Genomic DNA, 9,534 nt, shown 5'->3' with positions numbered 1-9,534 from the left:
GTTTTCCATTTTTTTTGATGTTCTTGTTTTCCCTTTTAAATTTGTTCTTTTCAATTCAATTTCATTGAAGAGTGCATTCTGAACAACTCTATGAGCCAGGCGCTGTGCTGTTGACATAGGGCCACAAACATGAGTGAGACGAGGCATTCACAGCCTAATGAAGAAGATCATAGACTTACACTTAGCCTTTGGGAATAGAAACCTTACTTTCTCAGAATCATGATATAGTTTTATAAACAAGAAGGAGAATCTTGAGATCTTTCTTTTGGAACTAAACCTTTATTCCATAACTAAAATTTTATTCCCCTTATCTCTACACTCCCTTGCAAACTTCTCAATTCGATGAGTCTTCTTTCTCTTCATCCTGAGAGCCTCCTGCAGGAACTGAACAACTGGAATGCTATGTTTGTGAACATGTCAAAGTCAAAGGAGGTGGAGGCTCCCAGGGGATCATCTCCTGATGGAAAAAGGCCACCCTGGAGTAAGCCTTGACTCAAGAAACAGAGCAATCCAGAGGATCTTACCTTGGTGTGTGCCACTGGGGACATGTCAGTCAGTAACATTAGGGTCAATTAAGTTTGCGATCAATTTATAATTCAGCTTGGTTAGATGACACAGCTGAGGAAATGAGAGTTGTGATGGGAAAAGAGGCCAACAGAGATAAATCTGGAAGAAATGGATGGCGTCTTAAAACAGGAAGGCCCATTAAGGAGAAATGACACTGGACACTTAGGAGAGCAAGGGAAGCATGGAAATGGTATGACTTTCACAGCACCTACACATATTTGCCTTCCTGGGCCCACTTCTCCATAAAAAATATTAATGTTACATTTTACTGTTGTGTTAGGATAAAAATGAAAAGAATCCAGGCTGGATCCATTACTATGTAGGCATTATTAATATAATCATTTTTCCACTGATTTTAAAAGGAATAAAAGAAGAACTATTTTACAGGCCCCTAAAAGTATAGTGGGCCTTGGGCACTGCTCCTTCTGTGTGGAATGGATAAGTTGGCCCTGTGTGGAAGCTCACCAGACACAGAGGCTAGGGGAATAAAAGTAGTCAATTCACCATGATGAAAACTTCAACAGTTTTATTTATGGTCTGTCCTGGGCCTTGCTCAAGTTTCTGTTGGGTCAGAAACAGCCCTGGAGTGACCCTTGATCTGAGTCTATAGAAAGCTCTCCTTTTACTTCTACAATGGAATTCAGGTCTGTCTTCCTGGTTTAGGAAGTAGTTCCCCTGCTATCCTGCATGCTACAGAAAACAACCTGTTAAAAACAATCCTCAGGTCGTTTACAATAGTAATTTTTCATGTCAGAGATTTCTGTTGAGGCCGTCAATTGCTTTCATGTCTTCTGGAGTCAGTTCAAATTCAGAAACCTGAAATGAGGGAGAGGATCACATTAAACTCTCCCCCGAGGCAGCTGGCTTCTCCTTGGGAACATGAGGACTTTCCAGCTGGATGAAAGAAGGAGAGCGTCCAGGGAAACCCTCCCTGTGCTCAGCTTCCAGGTGTACTGGCCTGAGAAGTCTTCTGCCTGTGTTCTCCACCTCTCCTTCCCCACTCCCTCTCCTTCTCTCTCCACTTCACAGAAGAAAGGCTCACAACTCACCAGTCCCCAATCTTTCCAAGTGAATTCCTTGTAACAGAAAAGAAAAAAAAATCCCCCTTTTCGAAAGAAAGGGACAGTTGGACAATCTGGAAAAAATACTTTCTTACTTGACAAAAATTTGGTCAGGTTTTTCCTGCCCCAGACCCTAGAATTTGACTGCTTTGAACTTAAGCAATCATTGGGAGGGAGAGCAACACCCTGTGAAAACCTTTCTAAGAATCTGTAGCCCTCCGGAAAAAGCATTCCTTGATCAACTGTGGGATCACACCACCAGCTCATGCCAATTCCCAAACACCACTCTTTGTCTAGGGGTGTTTACACTTTGCTATAAAAGAAGTTTTTCTGATTGATCTTTGAGACACTATACATCTTATATTCACAGATTTCTTCCTTTTGAATAGTCTCTATTATTTAAGTCCAAATTTGTTTTTATTTGAAGACACATAGCGCCTTATGGAGAGTCCCTTAATAGTGAGGCAGACAGATCTTTGTAAGAAGTATGAAAGTGGGAAAATGTATCATTTCATCCCAGAGACAATTTCATCAAAAACTCTGTCGTATCTTTCTGTCTATCTATCTATCTATCTATCCATCTATGTGTCATCTATCTATCTATCTGTCTGTCTATCTATCTATCTATCTATGTGTCATCTACCTATCCACCTGACATTCATCTTAAAAATATACTACAGAATTTATTTGCTTGTCATGGGGATACGTATTAATATGTTGAGTTAAATTGAAAAATGAAATCGGATTTTTTTCATTGATTTAACAATAAAATTTAGATTTTTCTATTCCATATTTTCATAAATTGAATGAAGTAAATCTACAGCTTCACAGTTTTAGACAAAATAATTATAAATAATAGGATCCAATGTCATCTTTTGCAAATATTAAACTCATGATGATCTATTTAACTATCCTCTTAAAATAGGATAGAGTTGAAGTAGTTTTCCACAATTCTCATGAGGTTCACAACAAAATTAGTTGAAGACCACTGATTATCTAAAGGTCCAGGAGATGTATGAGTGAGAAGCTAGGGGAAAACTCTGCTCATTTGTTAATTTGGTCAGCCTATAACATCTAGTTTCCTAACTGCCAGGATCTCTGCTGGGGAAAAGATGCTAAAAGATGACACAGAGGGAGTCACAACTTTTAGAATCTTATGGTCTAGTAATCACAATGACACATAAACAAACAGTTTTATTTTAATAAGGAACAATTCACTAACAGCCATGCCTAGAGTTATGTTGGTCAACAACTGTGTTGGGATGTCCTAACGGTTTAATAAAGCAGCAAATAATATTTGTTTTGATATTGACATACAAATAGGAGTTCATCAGGTAGAGAAGTTGAAGAAGGGGAACCAGGGTTTTAAAAGTTCTTTAGTTCAGGGAAAGACTCCTACAACTTGTGAACAAACAGAGATACCATGTGCTCAGTGTCACATAACTATGAAAGTGGCAAAACCAGGCCCAGAGGCCATAAAACTTAGGACTCTGAGTTCAGTGCTCTCTCTTCTCACGGCTTCGAAGTTGCCTCCATAGCACATAGAGGAGAGACACATGGGAATGAATGAACATGGGTGGGTGCTGAAAGGCGAGAGAGATGGCCCCCCCATACAGCACTGATTCCTCACTCTAGAGAGACAATCCAGTCTGTTCCTGGAAGTTCTCTTTGATTCTCTTCTCATTGAAGCTCTTGTCCAAGACCACACACCCCACCACAGCTAGTAGTGAAGGTTGGCCTGATCTGGCTTTCGGTTGTGTTTCCTGGCAACGGCATTCAAGATCGGAATTTCCAAGAGATATGGACTATCCATTTCCACCCTGAAAACAAAAATCAAAAACACATATTTGAAAGGTGTAGGGCTGAAAATCTAGAGTACCATTTTCCCCAAATTCCTTAGGTAATTGAGGGAAGTAGGTATAATATGTTATGATTAAAAAGGAATTTCAAGAATATGTGGAGATTCATTCCTAAATGTACCAAACTGGAAACAACTAATATTACTATGAAAAGGTGAATGGAAACACAACTTGTACTATTTATATCCATGCAATGGAATATTATTCAGCATTAAAAAGGATTGAACTAGACAACTGTAACAACATGGATAAATCTTACAGAGGTTAGGCTGAGCCAAAAAAGCAAGACAGAATAGAGTATATATTCTCTGACTTCTTTTACATATGAAGTACTAGAACATACCAAGCTACTCTAAGTTGAAAAAAAGAAATCATAAAGATGGTTCCTTGAGATGAGGAAAAACTGACTGGAAAGGAACAGAAAATAACTTTCCTTAGAGATAGAAATGTTCTGTATAATGATTGGGGTCAGCTAAGATTTATGCATGACAAGCTTGTTAATTTTACCATTAAATCACTTTAAAAAATAATATTTCGAGTGGGGTTTCGAGCAGGGGACAAATAGGGGAAACAAGAAAGAAAGAATGTTGGTGAGAGTTGAAGCCTAGAGATGGTAACTTGGAATTCACAACACTATTTTTTATTGAGGTAACATTGGTTTATAACATTATATAAATTTCAGATGTACATCACTATATTTCAATTTTGTGTAGATTACATCATGTTCCCCAACCAAAGACTAATTACAGTTCATCACTTGGCACATGTGCTCTGTCACACCTTTCACCCTCCTCCCTCCCCTTTTCTCCTCTGATAACCACTAAACTAATCTCTGTATCTATGAGTTTATATTTTGTTGTTATTTTTTTTATCTTTCACTTAAGAGTAAAATCATAAGATATTTGAATTTCTCAGTCTGACTTATATTGCTTAGCATAATGCCAACAAGGTCCATCCATGCTGTGGCAAATGTCATGATTTCATCTTTTTTACAGCTGAGTAGTATTCCATTGTGTATATATACCACATCTTCTTTATCCATTCATCCACTGATCACTACACTCTCATGTTCACTTTTTTATGATTGAAACTTTCCATGATAAAATGTTAAATCTTAATTTATAAAAGGGTTTCTTCACCAATAGAGTTGCTGATATAGGTTTATTCTGATACTCTCATTACCAGTTTGGGTCTCTCTGGGACCCTAGGGCACCGTAGGCAACTACAACAATGTCCTTGCACTTGCAGAACTCCAGCAGGTTGCTCTGGCTGGGGTAAGGGCGGCATTCCATCTGTGAGTTTCCAAGACAAAAAGGTATCAGAATACATGAGCCAATAACATGTAAATTTGAAAAGTCCTTTGAAGGCATATCTAACACTACATTAACACTGTACTGTATTTTTCAGATTGGTACGTTTTTTCCCATGAACCTTCTGCAACACCTTCAAATGCTGTTATTTTTCAGAAATGATCAAACAATTGTCTTTTTATATTTTTATTTGTGTTTAAAATGACTAAAGACTCATACAACAAGGTTATGGCCTCTAAATTATATTTCCTACTGAAAGAAACCAAGATTCTTTATAAAAATGGCTGATACCAGGTCTAAGCAAAAGAGCTACAAAACTGATCCTAGAACATCTTACACTCCAGAAAGTGAAGAAGGTAGGAAAGAGGATGAGGCATGTCAAAGGGCTCAGGAGCTCACTGGACGAAGCAATAAAATTGTGGGAATTTGATCATCAATAAGAATAGTAACTATATTGAATGGGAAAACACCATATATGTTAACATTCATGAATTCACAGCAACATATATATGTGATCAGGTCCTTAGATGGAACCTCTAATTTACAGGGGTACAAAGACTAAATGTCGAACTATATCACAGGGATCATAACAATGATGCATAACATCAATTGTTTGGGAAAAGTGAAAGGAAAAAAGACTTAGGTTATTTCAGTAATAAATTAAAGGAGGGAGAGAGAAGAAGCAGAAAGAAGATGAGGAGTGAAAAAGGGAGGAACATATTTTAAAATATTTTGAATTATTTTCACCAAATGGATTCCTAGAAGAGAAATAACTAAGACAAAGAATATAAATATTTGAATGGTCTCTTGCATAACTTTCAAACGGTTTTACAAAAGAGCTATACAACTGTACAATGTCACAGTGTTTGAAAATTGGCATCATTGGGTGTTGTTTTTATTTATTTATTTTTTTTGTGAGGAAGATTAGCCCTGAGCCAACATCCGATGCCAATCCTCCTCTTTATGTTGAGGAAGATTGGCCTTGGGCTAACATCTGTGGCCATCTTCCTCTACTTTATATGACACGCCACCCCAGCATGGCTTGACAAGCGGTGTGTCATTGCCCTCCCAGGATCCAAACCGGCGAACCCCTGGCAGCCAAAGTGGAGTGTGCCCACATAATTGCTATGCTACCAGGCCTGCCCCTGGTGTTATTTTTAGAAATTATTTCATTTCATTATGATTTCTCCATTTCTTCACTTTCCACTCCTTTGCTTTTCTCTCTGACTTTTTCTCTCTCCTCTCCATAGCTGCTCCTGCGAGGTTCCATGAACTTCATGTCATTAAATCCAATAACTGTTTCCATCTCTGTTTGAACTGGTTGCTCCTCAGCAGGATACACCCTATGGTTCCCACAAACATGTTCATCCCTCTTCTTTGGCTTTCCTGACACCACACTCTCCTCATTTTCTCTCTCCCTGTCCAGCAACTCCTCTTCAGTCCCCTAACCAGTGCCTCTTGGTCTGATCCTTAAATGTTGACTTTCCTGCCCTCTTCCTGTTCATTCTATGAACTTTTCCAGGAGACCAAATACACTTCTGTGAATTTAATTACCATCCATAAAGGAACAACTCCAAATTCTAGCCCTGCTCTCCTTCCTACGCTCCAGGTCAGTATTGCCATCTGTCAATTTAGCATCTCCACTTGCATGTCTCATATGCACCTAAAATCCACCTTGAAGAATTGAACAATACTATTCCCACACCACTCAACCTGTTCCTTCTTTGTCATATTTCCTATAGCAGTAAAAGAATTATCATTACACAGATGACATCAGGGCAGAAACTTGGGGAATATTAATTAAGGAAGATGGCATGAAGAGCAGAAAGCAAGGAAGCCCTGGTAGGCTACAGGCTCACTTGGTTGCAGATGGGCTTCTACTTGAGCCCTGGCTTGTTCAGGATCATCTCCAACTGTTTGTGATTAAAATTGGACACCCTGATGGGCTTGGTTAAACCTGCATGTTTACACTTCTCCAGGGCCTGGGGAGGAGGGAAACGTGTGGTATACCTTTCATGTAGTTTCCCCGTTTCATTTGACATTGAATGTTTTAAAAACTGGAAATATGTTATCACATATATTATAATTGGATTGACCTGTTTTATCACTTAAATATATTATTTCATAATGTCCTTTACTGCTTTGCACATAGATTTTGTCTCCTTGCTTCTATGATATGCACACCCAGGTTGATAAATAGGCATGAAAATGCTTTTCAATTCCACCTCACCTCCCTGCTCACTTCCATATGTTTATTTTCATATTACATATCTAAGAGTTATTTATCAAATGATGACAGAGTCAAGGGCAAAGAGAAGCTCTCAGGTTTTCCTAGCAGAGGGTTTGGCTGCTTCCTTTTTCCCAGAATACTGAAAAACATGGTGGCAAGGGCTACATGAGGAAGGTTTCACTCTCCTACCATCCACCCTTCTGCTAAGTCAGGCACAGCTTTCCCTCCCTCCATGGGCCTGTTCATCTGTCCTTGGATGGAGCTCTAACTCCTCTTGAGATGCTCTGATGACTCCCTCATACGAATCCCTGGATCAACCTGATCATAGAGCAAAGAAACCCCTACTTAGAACAGTAGAAGTTTAGAGAAAGAATAGGCCTTAGAGGTCATCCCATTAAGCTCCCTTCTTTTACAGATGAGAATACCACGGTACAGAGAAGTGCAGCGACATGGCTAGGCCAGACACCTAATGGAACTAGAACCCTTTTCTTCTGACTCCTTCTCGAGTGATTTATACCTTGTCACCAAGTGCCTCTAGGGTGTCAATGACAGTACATATGTCCCATGCGTCATGAAGGTCCACTGTATCTAAAACAATTTCTTCACTGGCACCATTTCGCATAAGTTCCTACCCAGGCTGAAATACAGAGAGGAGAGAGGATGATGAGGAATTTTTTTCTTTTTTTTAAATGACCCATCTTGACCTAAGAAGCTTGGTCAAAAAACATTCAAAAGGCTAATCTGAGTGTTTGTGTGGGTATGTATGTGTGTCTGTGTATGAGTGTTATGTGTAAGAGAAGACATGGGAGGAAGGAATATCAGCAGCACCTGAGAAATTATAGCTAAATTCTTCTCCCCCAATTACCTCCACCCTTCTTTTCATGCCCACTCCTGAACTGCACTAAGAACGAATGATCCCGCGGTTGGAATTTATTTTATTTCCCAGGGACAGGCTGGTTTGGATTACAAGATTTACCTTTAGTACTGAGCAATGTGTTTTAGCTTCAGTTTATGATAATCCAGCTCAGAGGGAGTGAGGTTGCCAAGTGTGCTCAGCAAATGTCCATTGTGATGAAAGGTTGGATCAGCGAAGCCCAAAGGAGCCCAGTTGTGTAATGTGGACCATCCCAGAGTACCTCACCCTTGATTGGAACTGAGAGGTCCATATGGGTTAGACAATTGCCCTAACGATGTGGAGATTTCCCATTGTATCTCTGTAGTCTGTTGTAAGACTACTTTCTTGAGGACTCTAATCACTAGAGGACTATACACAGAAGCATATCACTTAGACATATAAGGTGGTGTCCGCCACTCTTTGAGGTGGAGGTAGTGAGATCATTGAATTTCAATCCTTCTCAAGTCTATGGTATAAGGGTAAAAAAAAATATTGATGGTGAAATGACACAACTGTGAACGAGAGTCATACATCTTTGAGAAATTTTATCCACCACACTCAAACCTACCTCTCTCAGTAAAAAACCAGAAAATCCAGCCAGAATGAGAGAATGGAGGTGCAACAGCAGTGATGGAATACTCTTGGGCATAACAAGGAAGGCAAAAGCTCACCTTCATAACGATTGGCACATGAATGATGAAGAGATCCATGTAGTCCAGTCCAAGTTTCTTCAGTGATCTTTTCAGAGCTGATCAAACCAATTCTAGTTGAAGGAAAGGAGTCCAAAGCTGCAGCTACCAAAAGAAATAAAAAATGGCTTATGATTTCCCACATTTGGGATGCAAACTAAACCTCATAGTTGAAAGATTGAGAAGTAAGTAACAAACCTCTGTGGTGGTCTAAAAATAAGAGGCACTAGGGCTAAATTTATGTGACTTAGTGTAAATGAGCTCCTTAATGGGAACTGAGATTTATTGAGTGACTCTAAGAAAACTGTGAGTAAAACCAAGATGGCCTAGGAAAATCAACCTAAGTGTTTCAATGATTAGAAAAGTCATCTCTGGAAGAAGAGTAGAAAAATGCCAGGCAAGGGTGAATGAAACCTACTGTCCCATATAATAAATGCCTCGAAACAGTTCTGCTGAGATGTCCACATTCTAAAGCCATGTTGTCACTGATGTTAACGTACATAGGATCATTCTGTAGAGACCTCAGCTATCTTGACATTTGAAGCAGGTTTTCCACCTCAGAAAATTTTACACACTTCAGTGAACTCAATGCTGACTTGCAAAATGTATCTCCTAGTCTGCCTCCCTTTTCTAAGTAATATATTGGTCTCACGTGGATATGTCCTGAGAGACGCTGCTGAAGGATGAAAGGAGTGAATTCATTCCATAGTGGCTCAATCAATCCATACAACAGATAAAAAAGAAAAGTATAATTATTTGTGTTTCAATTATCAATGCTGACTGATATTCAGAGAGGTTGAGTAACTGGCTCCTGCCGTTGACACATTTCAGGGCAAACAAGCCTTTTCTGTTTTCTATTTTTCTATAATGGGCTTCTGCAATGTTAGAAGATAAATAAATTATGTAAATCAAAACCAAAGTTG

General features: G+C 39.1%; 1 pseudogene; it reads right to left on the bottom strand.

Annotated features, from left to right (window-relative positions):
• Nucleotides 1-1,317: 1,317 nt before the first annotated feature.
• LOC101406380 (aldo-keto reductase family 1 member C8-like) lies at nucleotides 1,318-7,649 on the bottom strand (annotated as a pseudogene).
• Between the last annotated feature and the right edge of the window lie 1,885 nt (nucleotides 7,650-9,534).

Source organism: Ceratotherium simum, chromosome 32 (assembly GCF_057802395.1).
Source record: "Ceratotherium simum simum isolate JZ-2026a chromosome 32, ASM5780239v1, whole genome shotgun sequence".
Classification (NCBI taxonomy): Eukaryota; Metazoa; Chordata; class Mammalia; order Perissodactyla; family Rhinocerotidae; genus Ceratotherium; species Ceratotherium simum.
The sequence above is the reverse complement of the archived record's forward strand: the minus strand, read 5'-3'. Positions and strand labels throughout refer to the sequence as shown.